Source organism: Falco peregrinus, chromosome 13, assembly GCF_023634155.1.
Source record: "Falco peregrinus isolate bFalPer1 chromosome 13, bFalPer1.pri, whole genome shotgun sequence".
NCBI classification, from domain to species: Eukaryota; Metazoa; Chordata; class Aves; order Falconiformes; family Falconidae; genus Falco; species Falco peregrinus.
The window spans coordinates 457,774-467,009 of NC_073733.1; the positions used below are offsets into that span (position 1 = coordinate 457,774).

Here is a 9,236-nt window from a genome sequence, read left to right on the forward strand (position 1 = left end):
CCTGAAATTGTTGTGCCTCAAGGCCACAAGCTCGTGGACTGCTATGCTATGGCATGCTGCAATGATAATCAACGTTTGGGGTGTCATTTTATCTACAATATAAAAATGACAGTGCCGGCTGGTAGCACCATTCTGGTGCACCATACTGGGTAAAACCCAAACATCCTTGGTTGTCATTTAATTTTACCAATCTCAATATTAGGCATGTCGTAAGTTGCTATTTGGGTAGAATAACACCCCTAAAATCCCCAAAACATATTGTACCAGGAATTATTGTATATAATACAAAGAGGTTGCTAAATAACTAGTGAGATTCTAGACTTCTCTTTCACAAGACAGTTTCAATTCCCAAAGAAAATCCATAAAAGTTTTTAGTGAAGAAGAGAACCCTCTCACATGAACTTCATTTTTGAAAACTTCAGTTAGCTATCCCAGGGGGGCGAGCTTGCTGTGCACCCTCCTCGCTGCCCTGAGGATCTTTAGCTCCACCACTGCATGGCCCTTGACCTGTGCAGATGACCACAGAACAATGTCCAGTTGCTGGCTTGTGTGTACCTCAAGTCTCTCACCTTTGGCCAGCGCAATGTCCCCCCCTGAAAGAGGTGCCCTCCCACCCAAACGGCCACCCTGCAAAGCCACCTGTTTGCCCGCCCCGGTCGCAGCGCTCCCCAGGGCTGAACGTTGTGGGAGCGAGGAGCAGCTTCCAGGACCCCTGGCCCTGCCCACACCTCTTCAGCTGCTCTCATGGGAGCTGCTGGCTCCTGGCAGGTCTCTGCCCTCCCAGGGGGTTTCCCTGGCTCACGGACCACTCCCCCCGTACGCTAAGATCCATCACTCCACTGGGGATGCGCTTGCACCCGAGCCAGGTGCCTCAGAGAGTATTTGTTGAACTAGAGCCTGGAACATAACAGAAGAGATCAGATTAGCTCATCCCCCACGTGACATTTGCCAGGTGCCTTCAACAAACCAACTGTCTTGGGATGTTCCCAGTCTTAGACGTTACAGTACCGAGTGTGCCAGGCAAGTGCCTGAGGCAAAGACGACTGTGAACATTAGGGACTGCTACTACCGGAAAGGGAAAAAAAACCCCACAGGATAACGGTAATAACAGCTCCTAGTCTGTTATTCAACCTCTCAATCCAAACTCTACAACAGATAGCAACTATAAAGAGACAGGGGGCTGCCTCCCTGCGCACACAACCTTTAGGAAAGGCAGAAACCAAGAAGGCCTGGACGTCTCCTTTGCTGTTCTCACTTGTTCTCCACTTCACCCCCAGCGTTTGGCCTCAGCCCATCAGCGGAAGAGCCAGCCTGCCCTGAACAAAGACGCTCCCCACGAGGGCCAGCAAGTTCACACAACAAAGACCGATTCTGAGTCAACGTGTGAACCTCACTTGAGCCACGACATGTGGAAGAACAACCGGCGTGACTCACAGCTTGGCTGCTCAGGCGAAAACTACTACCATCACTCCAGGAACATCCCCCATCCGCGGATGGTCTGCCACATACCAGGTAAGACTTGCTGAGGGACCACACAGAGAGCCAGGACAACTGCCCTGGCACGCACAGAGAGAAATGTGAGCGTAACCACCATTTTGTTCCAAAAGTACCCACTGCTGCCGTTTCCCATTTCTAAGAGGAGCATTTCCGCAGAGAAAGCTGCTACCTTCATTTCAATCGACTAAGCAGCCTTACCTGTCCTCAGCAAGCAATAACCTCAGCTTAGCCGCACTAAACTCTTTACAAGGTGCAACTACAACTCTTGCACCAAGACAACAAGTAACTGTTTCAGCTGTCACTACTTTCGGCTTAGTATCTGAACAGAATCAAGGTGCTGAAAATCCTCCACCAGCTACTTCACAGCACTGCTGCTTTGCCATGTGAAACCCAGTTGGACTGGTATTCCACCAGAAAAACAGCGGCTCGTTAAGAAAATCCGTTGAGCCTGGCTAAGAAAGGAGGGTTCCAGTTCTTCATTAAATGCCGTGGCTCTCATTGAAAACCACAAGCCTGTTCTGAAGACACACGGATAAGTGACACTTTTCTCCTGATTGGCACCGCTCAGGGAGTGGGCTTCACCCCACCTGCCCACTCTCCGGGTCGTACCTGGAGCATCATTACTGTTGAGGTAGCGGCTGGTCACACCGTCCTCCCTAACAGACTGCTTACGGCCCTCTGCCACCTACCCAAGTATGACAGGTTTACCCAGGGTTTACACACCGTTCCATCAGCCCTGTATCAGGGCCTACAAACTTCAGGTCCGATACCTCCCTTTTCCATCCTTCCAGCACAGACTCTCCTTGGAGATCACCTGCCAAGTTGACTGTGCGTGTTTACTGTAGGAAAAACCTGTATCTTCTGGTTTCTTGCACAGGATTAAACAACACTCTGGTCTGTGCTGTAAGCAGCAGCCTGCCAAAAGGACACTCAGAAGGACGTGCTGATGTTCCCCAAAGGCTTGGGAAGAACTCTGCTGTGCCTGAAAAGGTAAGGGGGGTGGGGGGATGGGGTGGGTAGGGGGGGGGAAGACATGGCTCTTTGCTGCGGCACACTCTCCCTCACTTCTCAACAATGTAACCTGAATTGACGGTCTCCGATTGCTAAGGAGGACCGCGCAGAACCAAAAAGAGGGATGTGAGCATCCCACATGTAGAACATAGAGCTTGGAAGGGAGACGGTGTCAAGCAGTACGACAGCTAAACCATAACTGTATTGTGTTCAGATCTGTAACGCCACTGTGCTTTGGTAGCGCCGGGGAGAAAACATCACACTATACAACAAGCAAGCCCAGGAGAAGCCTCCTCCCCTCACACACAAAGCTTCTTTAGATTACTTACTGCCAGCAGTTTTACTTGGGCTGACACCGTTCTCTAGAAGCAGCACACTGAGGTTCAGACCCAGCTTTGCAGCTGTGCTCATAAATTCCAGTACAAGATTCCTGCTGCCGTAACTCTTTAGCCTCAAGCTGCAGGCTTAATGGTTTCCTCACCTGACTTCCACCAGCAGTTACCCGGCAGCACTCTCATTCTCCTCCAGCGTTACGCGTTTGCCGTAGATATGTACTGCGATTCTCGGCGACTGTGTAGTAGCAGCTGTAACAATTAACCTAATGCAGCTAACCTACAGGTGTTCCTGTCCAAGCGAGCGACAGTTTCAGATGTGTTTCTGCTGCACACCCTTGCTGGGGACTAGTGTTAGCCCTACGTTTCGCACTGCCTTTAAGCGCTGCAGAAATGGAGTCAAGTCACTCCTTTACACGTTGCTTTCTCTTTTGGAAAAGCTTCTGCAGAAACGGTTCCAAGCCTCTGCACAGCCTGCACACAGACTGGAACTCCAGGACACGCCTCTCCCTCAGCGTTCCTCCCCATCCGTCAGCTCGCGCTACAGTGCTCGCGTCCAGGGGAGTTCTGACCTCAGCGACACAGATCAGGAAAAAAAGGTAAAGACACGAGGGCTACAGTACATGGATTCCTACCACGGTATGCGTTCTTGGTTCTTTTCAGGATGGTGTGGGACTTCATCGGCCACTTTTCCCACCGCCACCACCCCCGTGGGGAGACTACTGGCTTTTGTATTTAGCATTTACTCCTCAGTTGCTCTCCCCTACCTGGAAGTTGCTATGGGCAATCACTGGTGGAACGACACAGCTGAAACTTGTTCTCTAAAAGGCAGCCTGTAAATCTGGCATGACACATGCAAGGGGCTTTCTTCGTAGTAAACACTCTTAGCGTTTCCTTGCGGTGTCTCTGAAGTGCCGCTTACACGGCGCTCATGCAATATCACCTTTTGCAGGCTGGCGTCCTTAGCTCACACTGTGGCAAACCTGATGGGACACCTTGGGCTAGGCAATTTGCACAGCCGTAAAGCCGCACACTCACACAGCTAGAGCTAAACGGAAACACATGCAAAAACTGTCACGAATCAGCTTCTCTTCTTTCATGGTCACTATTCTGTACGTCTTCTAGGTGCTGGAAAAAATCAGCCAACTTTTGGAGACAGACTCCCTTACCAAGATCCAAGAATGGTTTGGAAGGGCAAGTAAACAAGGTAACAAAGATACGCACCTGCATCCCTTTCTGAGAAGCACGCGCTCTTGTACGTTCCCATCAAACCCTGAAATTCTAATCGACCTGAGCTGAGCGGCGTTGCCGAGGTGGAAGGTATCAGGTCCAGCAAAGTGCGCTGGGCCCAGCTGTGGCTGCGCTGAGCAGTCAGGTGACAGCAGACAGAAAGCAGTCACTTACACCTCAGCGCTCTCCGGTTTGGTGCGGGGCGGAAACACGCGCTCTCCCACTGGGGCTCTGGGCGGCTGGGGGCGGGCAGAAAGCAAACAAAATGTCTCTCTCGTGTCTTTAAGCCCTTTGAAAACGTGGTAAGGGAACTCCTGAATTCACCCCCAAACATCCAGATCAGCAGCAAGTGGGAATTTGAACAAAATTTCTGCTACCTTCACGTTTCAGAGAAAGACTTTGTGTTCAGTCTGGTGGATTGAGAACTGACTGAGAAAGACGTGCTGAAATCTGAGGAAGGTGCAGCAGAGAACATCAACAGCCCGACTGCTGAAGCCTCTCCCCCCACATCGGAGAAGCCTAGACGGGGAAATGACTCCGGCCACGTAAAACCTGCAGGGAGGTTGCCACAATGATGGATAAGCTAAACCCCACAACCAGAAATTTTTGGGTTCTCCTGCTATGGAAAAGGTAACTTTGTGATTGAAGTTGATCACGGCCAGCCTTCGGCAAAAATGCTCCTAAGTACAAGCCACGCCAGGCGATTTGATACAAGTTTGATACAAGTACCAAGTTTTAGCAGCACTGGAAACCCCTTGGAGAGCAACCTCCTTTTACATTGCGGTGCACAGTTTATACCTACAAAGATCACAGGGGACTGGACCATCTCCCTTATGAGGACAGGCTGACAGAGATGCACCTGTGTAGCCTGGGGAAGAGTGAGAGTGCATCTCCTCAGTGCATATAAATATCTTAAGGGCAAGTGTCAAGAGGATGGGGCCAGGCTCTTTTCAGTGGTGCCCAGCGTCAGGACAAGGGGCGACGGGCGCCAACTGAAACACAGGAAATTCCATCCGAGTGTGAGGGAAAACGTCTTCACTTGGAGGGTGTCGGAGCCCTGGCACAGGCTGCCCAGAGAGGCTGTGCAGTCTCCTTCCCTGGAGATACTCAAACCCCACCTGGACGCGACCCTGTGCAACCCGCTCTAGGCAAACCGGCTTTAGCAGGGGGTTGCACGACATGGCCTGCACAGGTCCCTTCCAACCCCAGCCGTTCTGTGAGCCTGTGACATTCTGAGATCTGCTCCTGTAAGTTACACGCAAGCTGCAACCCCCTCTGCCAGCAAACTATGGCATTCGCCCTCATCTAACATCTCGCCCTCGCTCTCTGCAGGCTACGTCAGGCTTTCTCAGACCGTTCCAGCTACCAAAGCCCACTCTTGCACCCTCTACCCAGTCAGGGCAAGCCAAAAATAGTGGCGCTGCCAAGGAACGCCACTGTCACCTCTTTGTGCCCCTTCTGAAGCACACAGAGGCAACACAAGCCAGTCCCAGCGTACGTGATCATTTTAACAAAGCCACTCATGCCAGCTCTGACGCTGCCAGCATTTACTATTGCTTGGAACTCAGCTGGAGGAGAGGGTGAAGAGTAATCTTACCTAAGAACTAGAAGGAGGAAGAGGAAACCTCCAAAGCAAGCACCTCTGCTTTTCCACAGTGGTGCCCAGTGAGGCTTCTTTGCCAAAGAGCAGATGTGCTTCTATACTCTCAGCTGCGTACCGAACAAAGCCAAACGAGTCTAACATCATCCTAAGCCTAGCCTGGTAATATACAGCTTGCTTTTCCAAAATGTCTTCCAGAAAGGGAGAAAGAACATCTTTTGTTTGCAACGCTGAGAAAGAGAGGTCCAGCACAAGCAGACACGCTCTTCCCAGGGAAGAGCTACAGCTGAGAAAGTGTGGTGGAAACAAGAGGCCGTCCTGCCCTCACGCTCTACCAGAAATCTCACCTGTACCACGGCTGCCCCCAAACCACGGATATCCCTTTTCCAGCAGAGGCCTCCCCTATTCACAGCCGCTGCAGCATCTCCCAGCCACCTTCACATACAGAAATATGTGATCTGAGCACTTAGATTATAAAGACAGGCGTTCAGACTTCCTAATAAAACAATTTGATGTTCATTGTATTTTGTCCTCAAGTCATTCAACCCAACCATGCTGCATAGGTACATGAGACGTGAGCTAAATGAAAAAAGGGACAGAGGCAACGCCTTTTGGCATCAGGGTCATCTGTTTGCGTGACTCAGCCAGGCCTGCACAAAGAGCTCTTGTGTGTAGGCTTGGCTCTGCAGTCACAGACATACTGGGGTAGGAAGAGGGGCACGCACACACTGTCTGCAGAGATGCACACCAAGCCCTAGGCACTGGGGAAGAAAAGAAAAAACCAAGAAAAAGAAAGACCCTGGACTTGCCACATGTGGCCTGCACAATGACTGCAGTCGTCTGCCTCACAGCAAGCTGGAATTTGCTTTCACAGCTCTCACGACTGGCAGAGAAGCAGCACACACTGTAGCATCCAATGCGGTGGGGTGAGACACGGACAAGACAGGATGAGACCAAAACCAGCCTTCCAATGCACCGTGCAAACCTCGAGCCGTTGAAATACAGCCAACAAGGACAGAAACGCGTTTGGCCCTTTTTCAGGCCCTGTGAGTGGACTGTGAAAGCGGAAGAATTGGGGTTTACCCGTCTAAAAGATACCTCTGCCAATTAAATCTCACAAAAACAAGGCAAGGTGACAAGTCAACCCTACTCCCATCTGTTTTCCAGACTCAGATGATTCGGTGCAGACAAGCTCACTCAAGGCATCTGGCCGTTTGCGGGGAAGGAGAGAAACCCTGGCCGCACAGCGTTAAAGAAAGAGGAGCTTAGCTCAGCGCAGAGTTCAGTGTTCTCTTTCCAAGGGCCCCTGCCTTCAAATCATGCCTACTATAGTCACAACTACCACCTCCATTCCCATCTCCCGCTGCAGGAGAGGAGTATGCCAAGACCGAGTGGCCAACCTCAGCTCGGCTTTCTCGTGCTGCTCACTCACTGCTGCACGTGCCCAGCTGTGCTAGAGCCCCCAGCAGAGCAGGCTGGTAAGGGTGAAGGAACGTGTGGCCACACATTCAGGAAACAGAGTTTTTATGAATGGCTGGCCAAAGGCCAGTCACACAGAGTGGGCATTACTCAGGTCTGCCTGCCAACTCAGACCACAGAGGCAGAAACTCATTCGCACAAAGCCATGTAAATGGGGAACATTTTCCGAGAGAGGTAATTTCTATACAGCTGCACGAGAGTAGGAGTCTGCCGTCTGCAGTAAATGGGGACGGAGCTTCTAGCAGGAGACGAGCTGGCAGTGCTTTGCAACTTCCCTGGTGTCTTAGGTGTAAACACTACAAAGTCATCTGGAAACCAGACAGCAGGGTTAAGTGACCACACACTGACAGGGCTGTGGTAATGACTTGTTGAATGGGCCACACTTGAACTTGACCGAATGCTTTTGGGCTGTACTCATGACTGTCTTAAACCCATTCAAATCTCTGTCCTGAGTGTTTCCTACCAGCTGTCCCTCAGCACCATGCTGCAGTAGCTGAGCCTGAAAAACTTAATTACATCGCAGAGGCCTCACAGGATCACTACTGAACAGAACGAAAACTAAAGCAACCACATTAATGTGGTCTTTCAACAGCACGGTTGCATTCCCTCCATGAAGTTTGAAGCTGACAGGTCATGGAACAAACGTGGTAAGAGCCAGAAGGGCAATAGTTTGCAAGGATAGTTACAATCAATTGCACCTTCTCACCCATTTCCCTTTCCAAAGCACCCGTGACTGTATTTGCTAGATGCCTGACAACAAAGCTCTCTCAAGCCCATCCTAGTAATAAAGAAAGAACAAGGTTATGTTCAACGTGTGACTCAAGATAAGCATTAAAGCTGTTTGTGTTATGTTATCCTTGATCCCACCTGCCTGCCTTATTAGAGGCCTGGATTCACTAGCAGGAGAAGCTGAAGCAGATTCTTACAATCACGTCAGGGTGCAGCAGCGGCAGAGTAACTCTCAAGACTGCTCTGTGAGGCAGCGGCGTTTCTGTGTCCTCTGATAAAATTAGACGTCCCAGCTTCTGAACTATTGCTTGTCCCTACCCCCAAAAGCTGGGAGTCTCTGGTCTTTAGGATGTGTCTGCTGTTACTGAGAAGGTTCGGGTAGTACACTGACTGCAACAGTCACACATCCATGTCGACTATTGCTCAATGCTTCGTGAAGCCCTCAGCTTGCAAACTAAGCTTCTTCTGCAAGTACTTCTTTCTATCCTTCTCCCGAGACGTAATCTTATCACTGCAGAGCTGGCCCACTCGAGAAATACGTAAACTCTTTGGAGTGCACAGCGAACGCAGAAGTAAGCAGGAGTTATGCACTGGATCGTGATGACTGAATATGGCCAAGTTTTCAGAGCCTCCTGAAAAACAAAAACAAACACAGAGCGCTAAACTCAGCTACCTGTGCAGCCGTTCCAAACAATGTCATGAAGCAGTCAAGAAGCAGAATAAAATGCATTAGAATAACACTGACTATTACCAGCTCTGTAACTTACTCGCTGTAGTTAAGTAAAGGAACACTTCAATTCTATCTGAGAACGACAGGAAGCCAGAAGAAATGCACTAACAGTGTCCTCCCAAGGAAGTCAGTCGTGTCGCACACCTGGATTCTACAATTTACACCAGGGTAACCGACTTCCCCAACCCACACCCACTCTCCTTCTACATGAGAAGACAAGAAAAAATATGTAACAGGTGTTCCCTGCAACAAAGTAAAATGAGATTAAAAATACTGAATCACTCAAATGTCCCCCGATACACATATCTGGCCCCCTGACTTCTCAACCAGCTGCCCATTGCTGCAGAGGTAGGACGTACTACTTGGGGAGTCCACGACCTTCTTCACAGAGGCGGCCACAGACACTCGGGCATTAAACAAAGACACAGGACACAGCATGTGAAGTACGTGACAGCACGTATATCAGGACCCAAGCAAAATACAGCACAAGGCCAAGACCGCTCAGCATGCTTTTTCCCAGGCATGTCGGTCCATGGCCAGCCTACCAGCCTCCGCTTTCATGCTGCAAAAAGACGCTGGTGAGACAGGAGGACTGCCTCCCTGCTCTCTCAGGAGGAGTTGCAGCATC

The 9,236-nt window shown here is 50.4% G+C and overlaps 1 long non-coding RNA gene across 1 annotated transcript; it reads left to right on the plus strand.

Moving 5' to 3' along the window:
* Positions 1-3,257: 3,257 nt before the first annotated feature.
* LOC129785571 (uncharacterized) lies at positions 3,258-6,194 on the plus strand. Its single transcript, XR_008749691.1, has 2 exons — positions 3,258-3,439; positions 3,966-6,194. It is a non-coding gene; the product is annotated as an uncharacterized LOC129785571 (long non-coding RNA).
* The last annotated feature ends 3,042 nt before the right edge of the window (positions 6,195-9,236 follow it).